The sequence below is a fragment of the Lepisma saccharinum genome, chromosome 14 (assembly GCF_977018435.1).
Source record: "Lepisma saccharinum chromosome 14, izLepSacc3.1, whole genome shotgun sequence".
In the NCBI taxonomy this organism is placed as follows: Eukaryota; Metazoa; Arthropoda; class Insecta; order Zygentoma; family Lepismatidae; genus Lepisma; species Lepisma saccharinum.
This window is the reverse complement of record NC_139242.1, coordinates 33,264,781-33,291,179: the sequence shown is the minus strand read 5'-3', so window position 1 is coordinate 33,291,179 and position 26,399 is coordinate 33,264,781. Positions and strand designations below refer to the sequence as shown.

Sequence of the window (26,399 nt, the reverse complement as noted above, 5' to 3'; positions counted from 1 at the left end):
TATAATGATCTGTTCTATGAAGGAAATAAATGCCAAAATTAATAGAAGAATGCAGATTTGTTTAAAGATAGCAAAAAGTTTTAAATTTCATTTGATCCAAATGAAGTCTGTATTATTTTTATGCTGATATGAAATTGAATTTATTTTATGGTGATGAAGATAAAGTTGATGAAGGAACAATCACAAACGCACATGGACAGGACACAACACAAGCCATACAAAGGATTATGCTGACTACGAGTCAGGACGCCAGAGCTTCGTTGGTCTATAAAATGCAGTCCAAGGTGTGCTACGAGGAAGCGGAGGCTGAAATTCGATCGGGTGCATCTGCAATACCCCCCCCCCTCCCCTTTACACCCGTTAATTTTAGGAAGAGAGTAATTTTTTTTTTTCGCAATGAAAATACAAGCACAATATTACATCTATTTGTATTGATTTATTCAAAAATAAGCGTTTATAGGCACCTTGTAAATACCTGAAAGAAATGGGGCACTACTTTTTGATAATACGAATTTTGGGTTTCGGGAACTATAATACCTAGTAACACTGCCGAAATTTGCGAACAGTACTAACTTAGAAATAGGAGTAGTCATGCTTTTTCTAGAGTAGCACAGTACAGGGTGTTCACAATTAAAGTTGTCCTAATCAGAGCCCTCTGGAGCTCATTCGAAGTACCGGATTTCGGTGCAACTTGGTATAAAGGCTATGGAGACTGTGGGGAATCAATTGCTGATGAAAAAAAAGTTCAAATTTTCACCACCAGGTGGAAATGTGGCACTGAAATAACAACCAAAAGTCAGACACGCAGAAATTTATTTAGCGTACCTAGGTATGCCTGCACAGCAGTGTTCAATATGCGCACAGTCAACGTGAATGACACTTTGGAAGCGTAAGACAGTGTAGTCGCTCGAAGCCTTTCCCGGCATTTTGTTCACTATCGCCGAATTTCAGCGCCACATTTCCGCTTGGTTGTGAACATTTGAACTTTTATGTTCGTCAGCATTCGCTTCCTTATACCGCTCTTTCCACAATTCACCAGCGTGCATCAGACTGGTGCACCAAAAATGACGTCAAATTCGGTGAAATCCGGAAAGCTTCATACTGTAACAAATGAAGTCTAGGTTCGGAATGCGCAAGCATATTCGCTTTTATTACGAAAAAGTCACTGATGGTGACTAAATCTCAGAAGATATTCATGAATATTACACATTTTCACTTAGCGGCGTCTTATTTTGCATGTGCACTGCGAATTTAAGTGGTATTCTTTTGTAAAAATATCGAATATTGCCTTGTGGATGCTTTCCTACATGTTGCAGCAGTAGACGGATGCATGTTTTGATGCATCGGCATACTTGATTTCACTTTTTGTGCAAGTGAAGGAACAGTATTATTAGCAATGTCGACAGTTTATGCCAGCATCCACTTCATTCGCCCTCCGTGTAACAAAATCGGCGTGATATTACGTACTTTTGCCTACAGAACGCATATCATGAATCAGAACAAGTTCCAGTGCAGACGACGCTATTTTGATTCACCAGCACCAGCCCGTCCACCGGTGGAATCTGTAAATATGTATATCACACTCGGTTTGAAAAACCTTTACCACAGGTCAGCCATCTTGACAGAACTTACCAGCAAATTCCGGCTTTCCATTTCAACTCGGTTCGTCGCGGAAATACGGCCACGTCCCATTTTTAGCCGCTTGATTAATTGATGAGGCGACGGAGTGATGAGAAATGGTAAGCTAGTGAGAGGGGGGGGGGGGGAGAATTCCCGTAACTCCGAAACATTCCCGTTTCCGCGACCGTGACGTAAACAGGCACACGGTAAGGCGATTACAGGACTTGGTTCACGCGATCAAATGCCCACCGTAATTTTAGTCTGCAGTGACGTCACCGACCAGATTGCATTTCTGTCCGGTTCATTTACTCCTCAAATCACAAACCATCAGAACAGATTGATTTTTGTTCGATTTTCATCGATACTGGCAGCAGAGGCGCTTTTCCTTCGTGTTCCGGCACTGTCCGTACTCGAAAAGGACGATTCTGCACAAGCTAATCGGTTTTGTAGGTGTTGGAAGGCAGAAGTGACAGATTATTTCGTTAGGTTTGTTTCATCACGAGGTTTAGTACAGGAACGCAGCAGAAGGTGGCAAATTTGGTCTCTGTGTTAGGCGGATACGGGTATGACATAGGCACACTTCTCAACCACCTTCTTGGTCAAGCCTTGGACTTCGTCTCGTGACGTCAGGTTCATTCATGATTTTTTTTTCTTTGTTTGCGGGCAGACATTAGTTTATTGTCGTCTTTGAACACCATCTACTTCATATGTGTGAAGAGGTATTACGTGTGTAACTAAAGGTTTTCGTTGTTACGTTTAGTGTTCTTAGCACATATTTGTGACGTCAGGGGCCCGAAGGGCGGGGCTTGACCTTAAAGGTGGTTGAGAAGTGTGCTATAAGTGAGACCCAGCGAATACGTGATAAATCCCAGATGAAAGAGCCTTGAAAATCCATTTCCATAAAATCCTGCTTAATCCTATTTCAATCGCTCGTTTTGTTTGACGAGAGCAGATTTTCGATAATGTAATGATTTGTTTTTAAAGCGACAATCCACGGTTTTCAACTCGGCAGTCCCTCTGGTATGCTTTAACTAATATTTTTGTTTCCGTTATTACATGCACAACGATCACTCTGTATTATAAACGAGGTTGTCATATTTGTCCACCCTCCCTCAACCCCATCCCCCGCCCACGGTAATAAAACAGAGGGCCCTATGTAATCAATTAGTTCTGTTTTTGTCATCGATGACGCACTTAGTACAAAACAATCTGCATTTAGTAAAATAATACGGGGCCTCCCCGATAGTGCAGTGGTAGCGTCGTCGCCTTGTAATCTAGAGGTCCCGGATTCGATACCCGGTGGTTCGGATCCCACTTTAAACTGTAGGCCCAGTCCCGATTAGCCTTACTGTCCATAAAGTGGACTGAAAACACCAACTCAATCAATGAAATAATACAAATACGAAAAATACGCACTTTCAATCCGGTCCTGTCTCTGAAGTAAAATAGGTTATATGCTTTGATATTATACATTTGTTTTATATGCCGCTATTGAAGCACCTCTATTAATGTTTTAATGTATTTTCGATAGTTTTTACCTATTTAAAAATCAGTATAATGTTTATGGACTCATGCTCTCACTTTTCGTTTTCTATTTTTTTTATTTCACATACAGGGGTAGAATAATACAGGGCGCCCCGTCACCATGGCGTCTGAATTCTTAAATTTCCATTTTTTTTTTAATATTTCGAGTTCGGTTAGGGAGATTTCCATTATATTTTTTAAAATAACGAATGCAGTATGTGGTTTTTAATGCTTGTGTGTTTTCTGCATCATATGTATAATTAAATCAGAATAATATATATATCATAAATTTTTGCACTATTGCTAGCCGAATTTTAAAATCTGCAGTGATATGGTAGAGTTGGCCATGTATTAGAATGTATTGCGTATTATTCATGCTATTACCAGTTGAGCCATGTATATAGAGTTCTCTTGGAAGGTCACTTTCAATTATTTAATTTTAATCCACTCTTGGATTCATGGTTTTCTTCGCGTGTATGTGAAAAAAGCTGGCTACTGAGAAATAGGGATTGGCGCTTGAATTATTTTTAGTTTTTGTCTACCCCTGTTCACATACATCTTAATTTTAAAAAATGAATAAGTTCCCTCGTCAGGTTTTTTTCAGTTTGCAAAATGTTTATTTCGTTGTATTGTTTTTAGTTGTCAGCCATACCTTCCATTTCTTGAGCAATTTTTTTTTCGAACTTTCCGAAATGTTTCTCATTTTAGTGTCCAGTTTGCGTGTCAGTTTACAACCTCACGGCAATTACAGCAACTGTTTAGATAAATTATGGAAGAGTCAAGTTCTACCACTGGCAGGCAGTACCTCGCTTTCGAATAGACAAAAGAAAGAAAGAAACGCACTTAATTTGGTTTCCCACTTAAGATTTACTTTAAATATTTGTTTTGCGTATCTACGCATTTACGTCATGGACACGTACCGAAAGGTGCTTTTACGTCAGCATTGAAAATTAACAATGCTCAGCGTTTGACGTGGCCTTAGAAAGGAGAGTGGAAAACGAGTGCTGAGGTTATTGCAAGGTCGGACAAACCTTATCAGTCGGACTTACAAGTTCTGAAAAAAAGACTTACTTTGTATGTCAAGCGGTAGTGTCGAAATCTTATACGCCCAACTGTTACACCCGATAAGTCATATTACGATTTTACATGTAACAACATGAGTTTGCAATATTCATCATTCTGTTTCAGGTATACGTCATCAGGTAATTTTGTTGTTTAGGGCAACCGTCGTTAGTCATTCGGTTATTTTAGATGCGTACTCGCCATTAGATATTCCGTTGTATTAGTTACTCTGTTGTTTTCCAGTCATTACAGGGTGGCTACTCACCGGGAATTCCTTAAATTCCAGGAATTATGCGTGAATTATTGGCTCCGGGAATTCTGGGTGCATTTTTCTCCGTAGACGTGAAAAATTGCAATTTTTATTAATTCAAATCCCATTGAATTTATAGGTAGTTATAAATGCTCTGAGGCAAGTTTTTCACAGTTTAGCTTTAATTTTCTATGGAGGAAGGAAAATGCTGTGTGGAAAATAAAGTAGAATTCTTTAGTGTTCTTTTGCAGCACACTCTATCTCACAGGCGGAAGATTATTACAAGATATTATATCTTGAAGTTGATTAAGTAAATTTGAGTTTGAAATTCTTATACAATTAACAGTTTTTCGAAGATTAGTATATCCCGTAACATTTGTGGCTTCTATTTGTAGATGTATTTCGAGTCTGAGTTTATGAAATGGGAAATGTAAACTCAGCACCTTAAATTTTAGATATATATGTGTGTGTGTGTGTACAAACATATATATGTACCGGGTGGTCCAAAAGTCCCGGAACGGTCACATATCGTGAGAAATACACATCAAATCGGAAAACGAAAAAATACGTGTTTAATAAGTGAAAGAAAGCTATTCAATGATATCATACTTGATTCCCCACCCCCGCCCCCTGAGGGTGGGGCGGGGGGCAACTGTGAAATTTTAAATAGAAACCCCCATTTTGTATTGTAGAATCGGAAAGAGGACTTCATTCTGAGTCCAACGAGCTATCAACAATCCTCGTAGCTCAATTAGGAACGGAGATATGGCGATTTTAAATATGGTATATGGAAGAAGGGGGGTCTACCATATACTCTATTGAAAGGTCTTGACGTGCAGATTCCGAATCTGCAATTGCTTTCACTCTAACTCAATTGGGGGCAGAGCGTCTTTTGGACCACCCGGTATATATCCATACACCGTTTAATTCAATTAGAATTTTTAGATACATTGCAATCTCACCGATCTTTATATTATTAATATTATTTGTGTGTGTATGTGTGAGAGTGGCGAGACGTGGTTATACATAAGGTTGATATGGAGAAAACATCCCTTGAATTTTTGTAAATTTCGTCTTGAAAACCGGAAATTATACTTCATGGTCCTAGAGTAGCCACCCTGCATTATACTGATCGCATTTCCAACTGGGGGCTGGGTAACAACGAATCAGCGATCAGTTTAATTATCTTCCACTGACATCGGGCATTTTCGAGTCACAAGGTACCGAGAGTTCCTGACGGGACGAGCGTAGAATGGACAGCATGTTGCCAAACGTGCTGTAAAAACGGGGGAGGGGGAGGGAGAGAGTTGATCAGCCCAGTTACTGGATAACAATTGTACAATATTACACAAAGTACGGAAAATTAGTACACAAAACACCCAAACACTGTCCAAACAAGCTAATAAAAACAGACGTACGCTTGGCAACGTTGTAACAGGAGAGTGATGTTACCCCTACAGCTTTTACTTCGCAAGTGAGGTTGTTGGCACTCATCGAGCCACACATCCCCGAAGACGATTGGTGTATGGAGCTATGCAGAAAAAAAATGTATGTCAGCCGCCAGTTGGGCCTGCGATCAGTGTAGGTATTCTATTGTTTATGTAAAGTCGCCGGCAATAAAAATTGGACACCAAGATCTTGACATACTCCCTTCCCTGCAAGGCGTTATGTGTGTTGCCTAACTCAACGGCAAATGTTCAACGACAACTTCTGTCACCGTCGTAGAGTTAGGCAACACACATGACGTCCTGCCAGGATCTAGGTGTCCCATTTTTATTGGCGGCGACTGTACACGTCGTTGAGTATTCTGGTGTTTTAGGTACCTATTTTTAGGTATTCTGTTGTTTTAAACGCCCATCATTATGTATTCTAGTGCTAGTGACATCACTAGACGCCCATCATTATATATTCTAGTGATATATTTCCACCCCACTGTCTAGGATATAAAAGCAAAAATAAATAGGGACTGGCAGAGAGAGTGGAACGAAAGTGTATAGGGACGGAGATTATAAAAATTCGTCCCTTGTACTCAGGAAAATGTATTGTGGAAGGACGATATACCTTCAAAAGGCCTAATACACCTTCTTACGGGGCATGGCCCTTATGGAAGTTACTTGAAGAAAATAAGCAAAAGTGATAGTGATCTTTGCAAAGTTTGCCCCGCCTCAAGTGAGGAGATCATTTCGGCAAGAAAGGATCTACCCAATGGAAAGATCTTCCAGCTATTACGAGGTGATGGTAAAAACGAATTAAATTACCTTGCCAATTTAGTGTTTCGGACTTATCTGACGGAAACGGAGTCTCGGCGCCCACCTCCACCCCCACAAGTGCTCAGTAGAAGTGAAAGATTAAGAGACCGGAATCTGGCTAGGGAACCACCCCCACCACTGCGGGACCCACAACAGGAAGAAGAGGAGGAAGCACCAGGCGGAGCGACGGGACGCCGACACTGAAGAGAATTTCCAGGAGATAAATGAAATCCTTAAATAGATAATAACTGTTAAAAAATAACAATAAATGAATTAAATACTTTCAAAAATACTAAATTAAATAGTAAATTAGATACTTAAGTCCCTGGGAGAAATAGAACAATTAAGTAAATTGAAATTAAAAAGTAAGAACAAATCAATTATGTGACCCTCACGTAAAATTATATATATATATATATATATATATATATATATATATATATATATATATATATATATATATATATATATATATATATATATATATATAATATAATATATATAATTTTCTCTCTCTCTTTTTCCGGGGGTTCACCCCTGAAATGATAAAATTGGCATTGTGGGGCAAAACTTCAGATGCAAAAAACCACGTAAACACCACAGTGACCAGTGACCTCCCAGGTGATTTCAATTGTACGTACATGTTAAATTCATTATAAATTAGGTCCCGGGTTCGATCCCCGGCCGGTTCAAATCCGGGAACTTTTCTAACGGTGAAAGCGGCCCCGGCGCCCACCCAGCGTCGAATAACATGGGTACCTGGGGGAAACCCTGGGGGGGTAAAGGCGGTTAGGGGCGTGATGCTGATCACATCACCCCCACTCACGACCGGATCAAGAAAGTGTGGGGCGTTACCCCCACACCCCCTATACGCCTTCATGGCGTGGTGCTATGCACAGGGGAACACTTTACCTTTTACCTTTTTACATTATATTTTAAAGTTTAATTATAAATTAAAATCAAACGCCATATTTTATCACCAAATTGCAATTTTATTTCACGTTATGTGTATATGTCCGCACAATTAATAATTATAACTCAAACATTATATTATATATTACATAATTATATTTCATTAAAATCATCATTACCTTATATATAATCTCTTATTGTATATTACTTAGGTGATGGTAACATAATGGATCATAATATCCTAGCTAACTATATGAACCTAGGACTTTACCCTTAATTACAGTCTCATTCTAAATACTAACCTAGCATATTTCTTTCTTTAAAAAAAATAAAAATATAGGAAATCATATTTTAATTTCTATATCTTAACTTTTATACACGTACTTATCAATAGCGAACTAATTGTAACAGATTTATTTCCAAATAATATGTAACCAACGTCTTATTCATTTTGCAGCGCACTTATAAGACGAACTTTAAATGCGAGAAACTCCCAGAGCTGAGACAGGGACACTCTACACGCGGGCGTTGCACTTTGTACGGCTGCACTCATCTCTCCCCCGAGAAAGAATCCTGACGCGGAATTCCTGTCAGCATAGCGTTCCGAACATATCACTACACGCGACAGCGGCGGAATTACAAGAGGTTAAAAACCTTAATGAGCAGCGAACAACTGTTTCCTGTCTCAAAAACGTAGGTTAGCTTGTTGCAGCCGGGCAATTGGGTCCTGTTCTGGCCCCCAGAATCGGGAGGGAACGTCTTCGCGTGTTTAAGGAAAACATAATACATAATGGTGAACTTTAGTAAATTTTACCTGTGGAAATGCATTATACCAAATCTGTTTTGGTTTACCAGAATAGAAAATTTAACAGAAACCAAATCATTTGAATTTTTCTCATCATCATTATCATGGTTAACATATATCGCACATTTGAAAGTGCATATGCAAGTGATTCAATCCTCCCATAACTAATTCACGAATCGAAAATGATAATAATATCGTATCAATCCCTAAGATTGTATGTTTATTTTATTAAGTCTCTCTGAACGCTTCATGTTGACCAGGGCATTCACTTGTTTTTCTCAGCTGTGTCAAGCCTCTTAGGCATGTTTACAATGCATTGTGTTGTGCCATGCAAATCTCCTGAGCATTCAGGAAACAGGTAATACTTCTGGTTTTAGAGTCAGCTGTTTGCATGGTAGCAATTATATTAAACACACGATTCGGCGATTCGGCATTGAGGAAGAGCTCGATGGCCAGGGAATATAGAGGTGAGACAAGCTGGGAGGTGACTGACTTTGGGGATTGAGTGGAGAGAGAGAAGGTGGTCAGCAAGGCAGTAGGTGAAGAGTAGAACGACGTTCTGGTCGACAAATAGGAGAGAAGCTTACAGAGGACTTCGCTATTTTCATTCAGCTAAAGACTTCAGATAGACAGGTAATTATCCTACACCCAGCCATGATACAGGTTCAACGGTTCGCAAAACCCAACGAGTGACCATTGTCTTTTCAGTAGTTTAATTCCTTTGTGTAATTTGTATCGAATTTGTTCCTCGATCTGGAGTTGATCCAAGGACCCTGTAAATTCGTCTTTAAATTTTTGCCGTATCTCCTCGTAAGAAACTTCTTGATTTTCTGTACCATCTTTCCAGGTCTGGTACCATCGTAGCGCTGGCCCGGCCAGAAGGGCTGGAAATAATTCCTGCTTACGGGCATTGTTCCATCCATTTAATATGGCAAGGCTATCCACTTTATCTAAGAATTTTGATACATCCTCCCCGGCTATCCCCTGAAATGGGATACCCTCTAAAATAGTTGGGGGAACAAACTGCGACTGAGCCATCGTTGCGAATTGTGTTTGGTCTAAATCTCTAATATCCTGATCTTGTTGCTCTAATTGCTGTTCACATTTCTGTTTTTCTAATAATTGTCGCTGAAGGCGTCTAGTTAAAATTGGGCTACGTTTAATTTTGGGGGTGGAACTTGCAGCTGGGCCGCTGACATCTAAATTAAAACTTGTAGTTCCTCGTGCTATATCTAATAATTGATCTAATGTTTCGTCGAGTTCATCAGCAAGGTGAAAGCTCGACATCTATCATGGCACAAGTAAATTCTTCTCCCCCCATTAATTTTAAAACCTTTAAGCCCTATGTATTTTCAAAATTAATTTTGGCAAGGACATACCAAAAACTAAACAAGTGAAGAAAATTTTGGGGTGGGGTTAAATTTAAAACTGATTGTTGAAACCTCTACTAGATAACATTTTATTTTCTCATGGCATTTCCGAGGAAATGGATGAGAAGCCCAAATCTCCACCACGTAACGAGCGTTGGGGTGGGGTTAATTTAAAACTGATTAACAAACTCTTTTCTCATCGCATTTCCGAAAAAATGCATGAAGAGCTCGATGGCCAGGGAATATAGAGGTGAGACAAGCTGGGAGGTGACTGACTTTGGGGATTGAGTGGAGAGAGAGAAGGTGGTCAGCAAGGCAGTAGGTGAAGAGTAGAACGACGTTCTGGTCGACAAATAGGAGAGAAGCTTACAGAGGACTTCGCTATTTTCATTCAGCTAAAGACTTCAGATAGACAGGTAATTATCCTACACCCAGCCATGATACAGGTTCAACGGTTCGCAAAACCCAACGAGTGACCATTGTCTTTTCAGTAGTTTAATTCCTTTGTGTAATTTGTACCTTTCGCATGCCAAGCGATAACTCGTCATGCTAATGACGAGTGGTCTCATCAAGAGGATGAATGATGAGTAGTTTACATCACCCCATCGATTAACTGGTTCAGATCCCTTCATTCTATAGAATGACACGATATAAGGAAGCATATAAATAACTCATTATTACTAATTCTTCACCTACATATTTTTACTAACTTCTAATTAATTATATAATACAAATGAAAATTAACTCTATTAACTAACCAATGATTAATCATATTCTTATATTAACCAAATTAATTATAATTACCGTTCTGGCTCCCAGACTGGGTTAGCATAAATTCAAATGTGTAAAATCTCACAAGCAATATTATAATATATATAATATATTATTATTATTGTATTATATATTATATATTTTGAATAATAAACAGAAAAGAAAAGAGAAAAAGGCGGGGGGAACCGTTTAAATTCAGAGAAACTGACGTCCTGGTTCATTTAAAGGCACCAGGACATAAGCGCATACCCCCCCCCCTTCATTTATGTTGTTAGATAAAGCAGACAATTTCGAAATATGTAACGTATATGTATATATGTGTACTGAAATATGTTGAAATAAATCTCTTTCTGTTCTTTATTCTAGTGGTTTAGGTATACGTCATTAGGTAGTCCGTTGTAGGCACCCGTCATTAGGTATTCTCTTGCTGTTGGTACTCGTCGTTCGGTATCCGGTATCCGTTGTTTTAGGTACCTATCTTTAAGTATTTTCTTCCTTCAGGTATTCTGTTGGTTTACCTACCCGTCATAGGAAGTTTTATAATTTGATTTCAGAGGAAATGGTTCAGAGATATGTTGATCATTGACATGTTTGTACTGTAGGCAACTCATGTTTAATATCGTTAATATCTTATCGTTTGAGAGTGAAAACAACATTAAAAAGAGCCTACTGTTTTTTTTTTTTTCTCATGTAGCATTGTTCGCTTGACAAGAAAGGCCAACGGAAGACCCTTGCAAGAGGTTGAGATAATTGGATGATGATTCAAGATCATGGGAATAAGTTGGTTATGTATCATTATGTAATGTAGCGTGGCTGTAAAGATAAAGTAGTTGTCCTTGACATCTAGTCTGTTCAGTTTCTGATCACTTCTGTCTTTAAAGCAGGGTTGTTTCTCCAGAACCGGAACTTTTTTTCCTACAAAATTTAAATTAGGTACAAGTTGCGTATTGTTTCATTGGAAAAAAGGTTCCTGGACCGAATTTAAATTCATCCTGAAAAAGAGTTCCTGGACCCTATTTAAATTGATCCGGAAAAAGGGTTCCTGGACCGAATTGAATTATTTTAAACATAAAAAGGTTATTTACGGCCTAGAACCCATTTATACTTGCTAATTTTCTCTCCCGGACAGGAATTGAATTTATTTAAAATACCTGGACCTCTAACAACCCTGCTTTAAAGTACTTAACGAACTTGACATATCCTTTTATTTTTACTACCCCCGGTAGCAAAAGTAATTGGGCCGGAAAAAAGGAGTAAGAGGGTTTTTTTTTGTGGAGGATGGTGACAATCATATTTATTCTACCCCCAATTATAGCATGGAAAGTGCATATTTTTTTAGGGTAAGGTATAAAGTAAAGTATCCGGTACTCACCGCACCGTACTGTGCCATGAAGACATATAGGGACCGACCGCCTTGGCGAAGTGGTTTGCACAGCGCACTACGACACGAGGGGTCCCGCATTCGAATAAAGGTATGGACGTGGGTGTTCTTTGTGAGTGTCCCTTTATCAATTTCATCATACCATTACTCATCCTCATCTTCGCAATTAGATAAAAGTATCAGAAAAGCAAAGTAAAATAAACCAAGTCAATCAGTCAATCTATCAAAAAGCATACAGGAGGTCTCGACCATTTTTGGAGGTGTGATTCAGCACCAAGCTCCGTTTGTCTCTAACCCTCTCCCCCTCCCCCATTAGAGGCGGCTTAGTGAATCCCTGTGCCGCTGGATGCAGGAACAAGATCAGAAAATATTCTGACCCAGGAATTTAACCTGAGTCGCCTACATGACACCAGACACCCCACTTTGGCTCATCGGTCACATTTTTTGTATCCCAAATTGTAAACTGAAAAGTACATATTTTGGGTAATATCAAGTTTATTTTTCTTTTTTGTACAGGGATAATAAAGGGGCGGACAAACCTACTAGTGGCGTATTCCCTCTTACTACCGCTTTTGACGTTACTTATTCAATTGTATCGTTGCAGCAAGCTAAAGTGCATTACAGCTTTACAGAGAGCGTGATGGATTGATTAGGTTTATTTTATTTCGCTTTTCTGCCAGTTTTGACTAATTGCGAAGATGAAATTGATGAAGGGGCACTTTCAAAGAACATCCATGCCCAGGTTGGGATTCGAACCCGGGACACCTACAGAGAGCACGAGAAGTAATTGTCGTTTTGCACTGTATAGCTGAGCGCTGCCCTGAAACTAAAACACGTCCATCAAATGATAGTTCGCTTAGGTATCCTTCTTGTCGGAAGAGTGGGTGTCCAGAAATCCATTGCATCCTATGAACGTGCTGCTTGGGTTGTAGGCAGACATTGCATTCCAATCGTTTCGATCGTTTTGTATTTCAGCGAATTGCATTTTCCTTATTGCTTTTATTGTTCTTGTTAACGGCGTTGCTAATTAGTATTGTCAGCTTCATTCCGAACAAAGGAACAACATCCGTACGCACAATTGGATACAAGAGTCCTGTCTGTAACAGATAGCACTGAATCCAAGGTTGCTATTCCAATTATCATTTGTTACCGTAGCGGAAAACATGTCATTTTCCTTTTCTCCTAATTAATGAATGATAAAGTGGCGAATTATATTAATTAAGACTAATCAATGCATTATGGTTTGTTATTGAACTAAGTGTTTCTGAAAAGTTTTTCTTTCCATTCGCTGAAGGTACCCAAAGGTCAACCTCGCGCTTCCACGTAGTACGCCCCGGTAACTGCAATATTGTAGGACAACGAGGCTCTGGCGCCTGGACCCCAGTCAGTATGATCCTCTGTGGTGCTTGTGTTGTGTCGTAAACATATGCTTCTGATTGTCCCTTCATATCTTATCACCATTCATCCCATCGTCGCGATTAGCCAAAAGTGCCAGAAATACGAATTAAATCACCTAATTCAATCAATCGATCGATAACAAAATGTGAAGTTTTCTTAGTTTAAACAGCATTTTAAGAAGCACTGTTCGCGGCTTGTAAAAAACATAGGCTTGCACTGGTGATTGTTGCCGGCGTAAGGAAATATTGTCGATGAGGCATAGGTATGGACAGGTGACTAGTAAGGAGTTGATGCATTTATATGTTGAATTGGAAATGGCCACTATTTTCTCGTGAGGTTTTCACTATGGACTTCATACCATGATATAATAATTCCATCTGCCGTGCTACGACGCCAAGGTCCTGGCTTTGAATCCCTACCTGGGTATAGGTGTTATTGTGGGTGTCCCCTTATCAATTTCATCATATCACCACCCATCCTCATCTTCGTGATTAACCAATAGTACCAGAAAAAATCGAAGTAAAATAAACTAAACCAATCAATCACTAATTCCGTCTTACGCTATTTGTCACATCATCCTAACCACCAACAATGAATCATTGATATTTCGCTATATTCTTCTTCGGCGATATTTGAACGATATTTTTTCTCTTTTCGGTTATTAGGAAGCAATTTTAATATTGAATCTATCTACTATTTTACTGAATTGTGCGTAACTTGTGTAAAATGACTATTAAACAGGGGGGATGGTATTCAAGTGTTCAGTATATACTAACAAAAGAGATTGTGCCTGATAGTGATAACAGAGAAGGAATGTTATTTTTATCTAGGTAAATACAGATAAATTACTTGTGAATTGTGCGGAATTTGTATGTTTTAACAACTAAAAACACATTTCGGTCAGAGTAGTTCGATGGTTTTAAACAAAAACACGAAAGTGTACAAAATACAAAATACAAAAGGGGCAACCCCCCGTAGCAGCTCTCCTCCACCTGCATGCGTTTGAAGTCCTAGTTCCTTTCATTAAACCTGGACCGAATTTACCGGTTCCCTCATTTTATTTTATTTTTTGTTTACAATATACAGATTACATATATCATAGAAAGAAAAGAAATACAAAAAAGAAAAATAATGTCATACATTTAGGTTTGGTAATATAACATTAATGATTAAGATTCGGTTCGGCACCTACAGCAGCTCTTACTTTTCACCCATGAGTGTTTTCTTTAGATGATTAAGTATGAGTAGGGAGTGATATCATTGGGGGGGATGTATGAATTTAAATATGACATATAATGTTAAAACTGATGATATATTTATTTATATTATTTTTTATTTTTATTTTTATTTCTTTTAAATGTTATAAGAATTATAGGCACAAATATATTGATCAAGTCTTTCGTTCCCGACGAAAATATAAGTTTATTTTTCCTATTTACGACAAGAGACGCCACAAAGAAATATTTGGATCAGCCGGTAAAAAATATAAATACAGAAATTCAGTAAGCATAAGTTTCCAATTAAAGTGTCCGCGAAAAAAGATGTCAGTGTCATAGAATATTTTTACTCGTCGACACTCCCACCTTTCCGCTATTTCGACATTTCAAATTTCTATTAAGGTGTGAAATTCTCCAAAATAATAAAAAGAATCATTGAAAATCCCTTTACCTGTAGACCCTTGAATTTTATATGCTAAGAAAATTGTGCATATCGACAATTAAAAACAGTTTTATTGCAACATGCACAATTTTTCTTTCCTTACGTAATACTCGACGTAAGGTAAACAGTACGATGTTCATATTGAGTTAGTTATTTCCTTTGTCACTGTATCATAGACAAGCAAACCTTCACATGGTTTGTGTGGTGTTATCTGTGAAGCTACACACTTTGTGGAGAGTGCACTCATGCGTGGTTCTTTCCACATGCTCACGTAACAGATAACAATTGTCGTCAAAGTGTGCTTTATCATCTCCTCCTTCATTCTATCGTCCCCATTGGAATGTCAAGTTGCATTGATGCATGGCGTTTGCTTTAAGTTTTTCCATGATTAATGTTTCGCAAGCATTCTGAGAGGAAGGTGCAAAATGCAGAAATGGAGTGTATGTAAAAGCCTTAAAGCTGACGTTCTTAGCAAGGACGTATTTAGAGGGGTTCCCCTCCGAAAGACTTACCAGGTCCACAATGAAATAGGCAAAATACTTGCTTGATATTGTGCAATATGAAGTTGACTTATTTCCGCGGAACTTACATAAAAATGAGGATTATTTGAGAGCTGATTTTTATGTGCTAAAAAAACATTTTTTCTTATGTTCTAATAGGAAATATGTGGCTAAAAGTAAGAAAATATTTTCATTCAAAATGACTGACTGCCCCATACTTTTTTATGTTCTAATTTCAGATCTAATTTTTTACACATTTTCTGGTAATACTGTGGGAAGTAGTGTTTACGTAATGTGGTCTCATCGGGTGGCGCAAAATGTATGTATTGTTTTTCAGAACCGGATTGTTTGTTTTCTTAAGCAGTATGTCCACTGCAACAAATGTTCTACTTAAATCTAAATAGCATTGAGAACACTTAGAACATCCTTCATTTGAACACACTGGGGCTCCTATTAACTCTTCTTGTGAATGTACATATAATTAGAAAGCTGCATCGCAATGGTTGCTTCCTTACAAATACTGGTTGACTTGAGAACGCCACTCTGCTCTGCTGCCACAAAACAACACCTACAGTAGTATCCGGTATGTTGTGGAGTCCCGAATAGAATAGTAATTTACAGCACACTTTATGCGTTTACTCCAAAATATGTATTTACACAAATAATTTGGAAACTTTATTTTGTTTGGAATGTCTAAAATATGCACATTTTAAGTTATTTCCCTAGAAACATGTGTTCTATTTTGCTAAAGGTAAAATTATGCATTTTTATGTGAAAAAAGACTTCGCAGATTGCAATGCAGCTGTATGGTCGATACTCCGAAAAAGTATCAGCAACTTCCGAAGCAACATCAACAAAAATGTATGTTTTTACCTAAAAATCCACTCCCTAGTGATTATACATCCTTGCGTTGTGACAAAATGGAAAAAAGGTATGACAGTACCTGCAAAAATGTGTGCATGCCAGTACTACTAATAATACGCATAAAAATAGTGATTAGGTACTTTCCATCAGCAGGACTTAACAACCTTTTTGATATTCAATAAATAATAATCCATCCTGTTGAGTTCATTAATATAAAATAAAATAAATCTTTGCAATCAGGAATTTAGATTTAATTTCATATTCGGTTTAAGAAAAATGCCTGCAATGTTTTGCCCCTATTGTTGATTGATTTGGTTTGTACTTGCTTTTCTGCCACATTTGTCTAATCGCGAAAATGAGAATGACTGATGATGTGATGAAATTGATGAAAGGACACTGGCGAAGAACATCCATGCCCAGGCCGGGATTTGAACGCGGGACCCCTGGTGTCGTAGAGCGCTGTGATAACCACTCCGTTGACTTTGTTCCTATTGTGAATGTACTTGCTCTCTCTCTCTCTCTCTCTTTCTCGCGAGAACTTAATCTTAAGTTTTTACCTCGGCAGAAAATACATTTCTTTGCTTATTGGTTTGGCAAGATGACAGTTCTCTGCGAGGTCGTTAAGCTGCCTCTATGATTCCTACTCCTACCTTCCGCAGCGGATGAATCACCACACTCAAATCTGTTAGGATGAGCAGGCGAGCGTGGCAATTAGACGCCAACATACTCACATGCACGCAAGAACCGTGTTTCCTTCACACCCACTTCGAAACTGAAATTACATCCGTAAGTTGGGATGAGAAGTGTTGCCAACCTTCGAAGATTACATTTGGAACTGTTTGTTGCCTCTGTTTTTCATCGAAGTAGGCTCTCACGTCTTATTAGTGCTACTTGGGACTAAATGGTTTGTGTTCTCTTGAGTCCACTTTTGTGCAGAGATAGGCTGGATCTATAGTTTAAAGTGGGATCCGAACCACTATGTGCCTCAACCGGGTATCTAACCGGGACCTCTTGATTACAAGGCGACGATGTTGCCACTACGCCATCATCGGGGAGGCTACATTTGGATCTGGATATGTTTGTGTTATGGTAGTAAGACTTCGGCTTTTGTTTCTTATGTTATACGTACAACAAAATGTAAAGATGGATATTGTGAGGAATGAATAAAAGGTGCACCATAATTAATTTATATTCTACATTAATTCCCACGACATTCCCGTTTAAAGAGAAATGCAATTCTGATGATTCACACTTTGGAGATATGATAGAGGATATTATTGTGTATTTGTAGTTTTCTTAGTTTTCGCCGATTTTATGATTTTTTAGGCTAATGTCTATATTAAAATTGATGGAGGTACAGTCACCGGCAATAAAATTGAGACACCCAGATTCTGAAATATTAGCTTTTTCAGCAAAGCGCTATGTGTTTTGAATGAATTTTAGCAGCAAATTGTCGGTGACCACCGCCGTGGAGTTAAGCAACAGACGTAACACCATGTAGGGATGCGAGTATTTTAGGATCGAGATATCCTGTTTTAATTGCCGATGACTCACGCAGAAGAATTACGCCCAGGCCTGGATTCGAACCGAAACCTTCGGAGAGGAGATCACGAACAGATACACAACAGCGCTCGGCTATGGAGATTGCTGTTAAAAGAAAGTATAATATACACATTCCTCAATTGGTAACTGCAATTTTAAGTTACCTTTGTGGATTTAGAAAAAAAATGTTATTTAGCATCGATTCTCAGCCACTTTGGCTAATCGCGACAATAAGGATGAGTGATGATATGATGAAATTTATGAAGCAACACTCACAGAGAACATCCCTGGTGTCGTCGCGCGCTGTGTTAACCATTGTTACCTTTATGAAGGCATACAGTTGTTCAGTGTTATTTTACCATCTGGCAACTTCCTTGGCGGGGTGATTATCACAGAGCCCCAAGACAACGCAGGTCCCGGTTCTAATCCCTATCTGGGCGTGGGTGTTCTTTATGAGTATTCCTTCATCAATTTCATCATATCAACACTGATCCTCATCTTTACGAATAGACACAATTGACAGAAAAGGAAAGCAAAAAAAACAAATTGAAACTATTTTCCATCTGTAAGATTGTATGAGTTAACATGCCGTAAGATGGTATGGGTTAACATGCCAAAGAATCTACAGTCTTGTGAATGGTGGACAAAGGATCAGTAGTCAGAAGAATTCATGGCAGCGAATGGACCACGACATGTTGACAGTGATGAAAAGTGTAGAGTAAATGAAGGAGCCCCAAAGCTTCGGATAAAGAAGAACGGGCTAAAATTGTACAGACTACCTTAATCCTTTATGATTCCTAGAAGTTGGTGTTCGGAAAAGAAGAAAATGTTATTTTTATGTGACACATTTTTATCTGAATTTTGATTAGCTAGTTAGCATGATGTAAAACCTTACCCTGTTTCTAAAGTTTGGCGCAAAAGTCATCATCCTATTTGAACTGACCTTTATTTTGACATCTTGTGTATATCAGTAGTGTTTCGTCAGTTAAATAGAAGATACTCGTGAAATTTATCGTGTGCGAAAATGAATAAGTATACCCCCACAAGAACGTGGAAAAATTGTGACAATTTTGCGTGACACTTTTCCGGGCAGAGTAATATCCCGTTTTGGTGATTTGCCATGGCCGACCAGGTCCCCGATTTGACGGCTCAAGATTTTTTCCTTTGAGGATATTTGAGGTCATTGGTTTATGTGAATAAGCCAGAGACGTTACAGCAACTAAAGGACAATATTCAGCATGGAATTGTAAACATTTCCTCGCAGATTTCCAACACCATGGAAAACGCAATAAAAAGAGCCCAGATTTGCATCAATTCGAATGGTGGTCATTTATTGGATGTTGTCTTTAAAAATTGAGGACATACGTGGGTCGTTCAATATATAAGTTTCCGTATGCTGTAAAACATTTTATTTTTAAGATACATTAGAAAACTATACATACATGTGTAGGAGGATCCTTCCTACTTCTCCACATAATCCCCATAGAGATTCAGGCATTTGTCCTACCGTTGCACCAATTTGTCCGTACCGTTTGCAAGAAAATCAGGGCTCTGGCTATTGAGCACTATTCTCACATTCCGCTTCACTTCTTCATCTGTTTCGAAACGGTAACCTTACAATCCAAACTTTAACACAGGAAAAATATGGAAATCACTCGGCGCTAAATCGGGGCTGTATGGAGGGTGTTGCAGCCGTTCCCACCCCAATTCTTCAATTTTGTGTTGTGTTTAAACTGCTGAGTGGGGGCGAGCGTTATCGTCAAGATGAATGACACCAGCTGACAGAAGACCTGGTCGCTTATGTCGAATTGCGTTTTTCAGTTTATCCAATGTTTGACAATAACGGTCAGCATTAATTGTTCTTCCTCGTTCCAAAAAGTCCAAAAGCAGAACTTCCTTAGCATCCATGCTTCTGAACTCCTTATGACGCGAGCCCGCGTTTTCCGAACAAGCATTTACTTTTCGCCCTTGAGCGCATGCGCCTTCTCGTCTGATAACGAATCGATTGTTGTTCCTTGTAGACGAAGGATGACGCTTGTCAACCATGTGCATCTTTTTAATGGCATTGCTTTATACAATATTTTATAGCACAGGGAAACTTATATATTAAACGTCCCTAGTAAAACTTACAAGTATGAATAAAAGTTTAACACAAAAAAACTACTTTGTTTAATTTAAAACCCAAGCTATAGCCTAAGAAAATCAGGTGATGACTTTTGCGCCACCTTGTACTACTTTATTTTAAAGTTAGGGGAACTTTTCCCTTCCACCTCGAGTTTCGATTTTATGATTGGTCGCTTTCCTTCACCCGTCGTTTGGCAATGGCGTTTCTTTCTCTGGAGAATTTTGCCATTTAACCTCATCTCCTTTTCTTTATGATAGAGCTCGGGGGAGTCTTTTCCTCTCAAACCTGCAGAACATCTGCAAGGACATTATCATTAGGAATAAGTTTCCCCTAGCGTAGGTCCTAGCATAAATGATCATTTTCTTCATCTCTTGGAGCATGGCACATTTGTTCAGGTTCCAGACATGCAAGAAAGCATGAAAACCAGTGGCGAACATATCTCGAAGTAGAGATAGAAGTTCGTATGAGAAGTCAAATTTCGAACACTGTAATATGACAGTCACATCTATTCGTCTATGTCAACAGTTGAAATCACATGAGTTAATGAGGAGTTGTTTAAATATGAGATTTGGTGAAGTAAAATGTAACGTATTAGGTTATTTCATTTCATCTCGTATATTTTCTTTCTTGCAATGGCAGAGTCCAGGCATGTGCCTTTTCTACCACTCAACCATTTTTACAATATGAAAAAGTAACCTTCTTTCAAATAGTAATAATAAAATGTGTTAAAATACAGGCGTCGACTAAGGATATTAGTAAATATATCGTAGTTTCGTATCGCACATACACTTACATAACATTTTTGTAAAAATATTGAAATATAGAACAACAGAAATATGAGTAACTAATATTATGAGCATCCACATATACGCCATATAAATGAAATTGGAGAAAAAAACACGAAAAAATCACACCTTCAAAGAACATACAAAGAAACCTGTGATCTTTCACACAGAAACTTTATATAAAAATCTATCAATATTTTATTTTTCAGTATCTCAATAGGTTTTTCTGCTTGTCGGCACCTGCATCATGTGACCTATCAATTTTCTGAAATAAACTAGAGATATGAATAAATGCGCATGCGAAATGTTACCATATATATGGTCAATGCATTGCATTATTGGTCCATTCAATGGAGTCACTAATCGATATTGTATTGATGTTTCGTGAATAACGCAGATTAGGAGTGTTGTGAAATACATCTCAAAGAATATCTTGTTGGTGTCAAGGAATCTGTAAATTTACTCACCACACATCCATTTGAGATATCAATGGGCATCTCGCTCACCACTTGGGAATAATTATAATAGTACAGGGCCATACTATTTAGAATTACCGAACATAACTTTTTGCTAGAATTCCTATTAGTCGGTAAATCTTCTATACTCTGTACGAACAATTTCCCAACTATCAATATAAATTAGGCGACAGTTATAAAACTACAAACATTAAAAAGTAAGAAAATAACTCCGTTTTTTATTAAGCTACGATGCTACACTTAATATTTTTCAGGAATGTTTTACAGTAGCTATAGTCGTTCGTCTTCTCGTAAGTTATAAGATGTTCACTGTGTATGGCGAAACGAAACGATTTTGCACACGGGTTGCAACGCTGTCGTCACAACACTGCGGATATTTTGATTCATTATTGGAAACTATTTCTGAACTCGGGAGATTTGTGTTCACGGAAGCCTGGCGTCGCGAAATTGGTTCTATAACTGCATGCAAGTCTGCTGTTTCTTGTAAGGGGAAACAGAGATTGGATCGGAATTGATATTACTACCTTGACATCCTTGGGTGTCACGAAATCCACTTCTAAGACAAGCATGGGATGCATGCTTCTTGTTCTCGAGACTGGTACTTCTGGGCGAAACAGTCCTTTGAAAGTTTCCCGTAATATGCATGGCGATTAATGAAGATATTGGTCCAGTGCAAATTGAGAGTTGAGTGCTCTACAGTTGACGAAAAGTTTTCGTAACTGTTGGTATCCCGTTTTGAAATGTGAAATATCCTGCCTCCGTGTGAGGGCAACAGTGTTTTTTCCTTATGGAAATATTATATTACTTAGATAATTACGTGTATTAAAATATGTATGTATGATTAGTGTAACTCAATTATGTATTTTTACGTTCATATATTCTTCGTATGCCAACTATGTAGCAATCTGTTTTTCGAATCTAGAATCTTCAGGGAAAGGCGGGCGTTTTTAGCTGTTCAAAATCAAAAGTTTTGAAAGGGCCGTTGGCAACAGACACCAAACAAACTTATATAAACTCCCAGATGAGAGATGGGGAGGTCTACTGTTGGAACTATGACTTGAAAGTGAGAGGCTGTTTCGTTTCGGTCAACTCGGATCGGAGGACAGATCTGCCGCAAAGGATGCTGTAAGGAAATTTGATTGTCGGACTAGCTAGTGCCTAGGTGTCCGATTGACAGGTAGACGGTAGTTTGTTCTGGATGTTCTTTTGAAGTAATTGCGGTGCGCCTGGTGTTACGACGTTTCTTTGGGTAACTCGAGTCTATCTTGTGACAAGCGCACACCAGATGTAATTCATTGAAATGTAAATCATCCAGGTACAAACATTAGATATTTCCAACATCACAAAATTAGAGTTTTGGCCCGATAATTAGATAAACGAACATTGGGATACGTCTTGTATATATTTAAATTTACGTTAATTAAACTTTAGAAAATTGTCAAAATTTCTTTTTTCATTTCACAGTTTGCTGGACAAGGTAAAAAATTAATTTAACCCCTACTCCAAATAAGGTTTCGCAAAGGTTGCAACCCACCGGCATTGCCGTACAGCGAAAGATAACCCCTAGACAAATAAGAGCCGAGTACGGAGTGTACCGAGCCTCAGAGGGAAGGTAAAGTGTGTGTGGAGTTGAGGGGAGGCGGCAAGTAGAGTGAAACCTGTCTATCCCGGAACATAATGGTTCCGAGCAAAATTTTCCGTCTTAACAGTTTTCCTTCTTATACAGGGTTGACTTTAAATACAGTGAGCGCAGCAGGAAATAATGGAAAGACAGATTTAGATTTCGCATTACTTATAATGTAGAGTACTAAATGCATGTCGTACATGAACAAAAAATGCGATACAGTCGCAATAAGCATAGCAGAAATTACAATTATGTAACACAACATGTTGGTACACTTTTTACAGTATTGTAAGAGCGTACAGTACTTACTTATGTATCTTTTCCCCACAGCTGCTTCAAAGTTGGTTGACATGTTTTGCTCACAACACGACCAAGTACATAGTTCTCTACATCTTGCAAAAGTTGTATCAATTCAGAGTCGTTGCGAGAAGCAGCGAATTCTTGAAGTTCGTTGACATTGAAGAGTGCATGTTTGTAACTGGATATCTTCAACTCGCGTGGCATTTCTTCTTCCCCTCCGTCATCCTCTTCTACAACATCGTCGTCCTTTTCTTCAATGTGCTGCAGATGTAATGAATCGACAGCTTTCTGTACGTCCTGTCCTGTTGCCAATTCGCTGTCGAAATTTATTATGTCCTCAGCTGCAATTGATAAATTAGCCTGTTTACAAATGTCGGCAATGCAACCTAAGTTCTCCTCGACTTGATCATGCTCGACAGTTGTGTCCTCGCAAGGAAAACCTGCTTTTACGAAGCATTTCTTTACTGTTTCTGGGGTGACTTTCTTCATTGCTTGGTGAATCCATTTTACTGCATCCAGAAGATTTATTTGCTTTGTAACTTCTGATACAGTCGTACATGTACCCATCCTGGCGACCAATGACTGTAACACAAGTTTCCTGTAAAATGATTTAATTGTGTAAATTACACCTTGGTCCATAGGCTGGGTGATAGATGTTGTGTTCGGAGGGAAAAATAGCAATTTAACATTGGATAGTTCCAGTTTTGGATGGCATGTTGCTTTATCCAGGAACAAAATCACCTTGCGATTTTCGTGTTTCATTTGCATGTTGAAAATCCTCAGCCATTCCTCCATTATAGAGCTAGTCATCCAGGCTTCCTTGTTATTTTTCCAAGTCACTGGTAGAGAAGATCGGTTCAAATTTCTGAATGCTCTAGGGCATAAAGATTTCCCAATAACCACAGCTTTTTCAAACTTTCCTTCCATGTTTGCACAAACAAACAATGTCAATCGTTCCTTGGACATTTTCCCCCCAATGCATTTGTCACCACGCACAATTAAAGATTTTGTTGGCAAAGCTCTGAAAAAAATTCCTGTCTCATCTCCATTAAAAATATTTCTTGGTTCATATCCTTCGAGCAAAGCACATAGTTTTCCCTTCCAATCAGAAACTGTTTGCACATCAACGTCATTGGCTTCACCACAAACACGATTGAACACTATGTTATGACGTGTTCTGAAACTTTGTAACCATCCGTTAGAAGCTTTAAAATTGACAATCCCTAATGCTGTAGCCACTTCCAATGCTTGTGTTTGAATAATTGGCCCTGAGATTGGCATGCCTTTCGCGCGGGAACTAACGAACCATTCGTACACAGCGTTATTAATCTGTTCATTGCCAGAAACTTTGCCCAAACGCTTCACTTCACCTGATGTTCCTTTAAACCATTCTGATTTTATTTTTTCAGAATTTTTGAAAATGTCGTAAATTTGAGTTTTACTAACCTTGAATTTTACTGTCAGTTCCTTGGCAGAAGATTTTCCTTCTTCGTGTTGTTCTATCACCTTCATCTTCTCCTTTAACGTCAGAGTTCTGCATGTACGTTTTGACGACATGTCTGCGAAGAATCAGATTCAAACAAAACCAAACACTATCACAGTTCAAGCACAACTGACGTGAGATTAAAAAAAAAAATATGTACAAGAATCAGGCGTTCAAGTTCGTGCTACAATACCGAAACAACAAACCGCCGAGAATGTTACCGATAAGCGAGAGGCAACAGAGGCGTGTCCCACTTAACAGTATTGCATTGTTTTCTTGCGAGCGTTAAAAAGAAAGGAAGAAATTTCCGTCTTACTGAGAATAAAGACCTCTCGTTGGTCTTTAAATGGTGTTCCGTTTCCGCGTTAAGGAGGTTTCCGCCTTAAGCAGGTCATTTTCAGGTATAAAATAGGTCCGTTCTGGGAACTTTTTTTTCCGTATTTACAGGTTTCCTTCTTATAGAGGTTCCGGGATATGCAGTTTTTACTGTAACACTCTCTTTCTTTGTGTGTGACACACATGCAAGTAACTGTTACTTTTTTTAGAAATTCTAGTTGTAACTAACTACTTTCAGAAGTAAATAACTGTACCAAAGTAGGGATTATGTGTGTGCGTGAACCTTTAAAAATCTGAAATAGTGAAAAATCCGTTTGTTTGAGTTGATATTTATGAAACCACTTTGATAACAATACTGAAAGCAGGGTGAGAATGCAGGATATGCCATCCTCCCTGTTATGAAAATTTGCGCTACGCCCCCCCTCCCCCCCACACACTGATAAGACACAAAAGGGTTTTGTAGTAGTCCACACACTTCAGACAAAATTGCAATCACCTTGTTACAATTTTCTATTACAATCAACGATATTTTTACTTGCATTGTTCAAGGGGACGCCTTATTGATGAAAATTGCTATTGCTTCTTGGTAAGGCGCTTATTGCAGCATTAGTGTTGCCCACGAGACGAGACTTTGGCCTGTCTCGTCTCGTGGAAATGCTGTGAAATGCTGTCTCGTCTCGAAAATATTCGTTTGTCTCGGAACACATGATCAATCTCGTCTCGTCTCGAATTTTTAAAAGCCTGTCCCGTCTCGTCCCGTGGGCAACACTATGCAGCATAAACGGGGTGGGCGAAGACAGCTAATTTTTCATGTCCTGTAATTTCTTCTCGGCACGCCATTCGCCATTTGCTGTATTATTATGCCTTCCCACTGCCAATGAAATAGTGAAATCGGCGTGGTTCAAGTTTTGGCCGCTGGAGCGCTGCTTGTGTGTACTTCCACAACATGCATAGGTTGCACGCGCAAAATCGTGTTACTTTTAGTAAAGTATAGCAGCAGACGATGTTCTGGCAAACCATTTATCAAAACATATTTGTTCCCATCAGTGGTGATTTGAGGTTAGAGTGTTAGGGGGTCCTAAAGGATGGAGCGCGTACAGAAATGAAAATCGTGTACTGTACTTTGGAACTCTTTCCATAAAGCTCTTGAGATCCTCCTCGATAAACAACATTTCCTCTCGTTCATAAAACACTGTTTTCACCGATATCATGATTCGAATTTTTGGATGAGAACCTTCTCAAATGAATTAAATAAAATTATTTACGAAAATATGCTCTGCTCTAGTTTATTTTATTGTCCACAAAAGCTATGGCAACATTTCAGACACTTTCTACAACAGATAATTTGTGGGATTACATAAAT

The 26,399-nt window shown here is 38.6% G+C and overlaps 1 protein-coding gene across 2 annotated transcripts in view; it reads left to right on the top strand.

The window, feature by feature from the left end:
- The window catches only part of LOC145998466 (sperm-associated antigen 6-like), a 242,279-nt gene that overhangs the window by 106,760 nt on the left and 109,120 nt on the right, over positions 1-26,399 (top strand). The gene's annotated exons all lie outside the window — the stretch shown is intronic.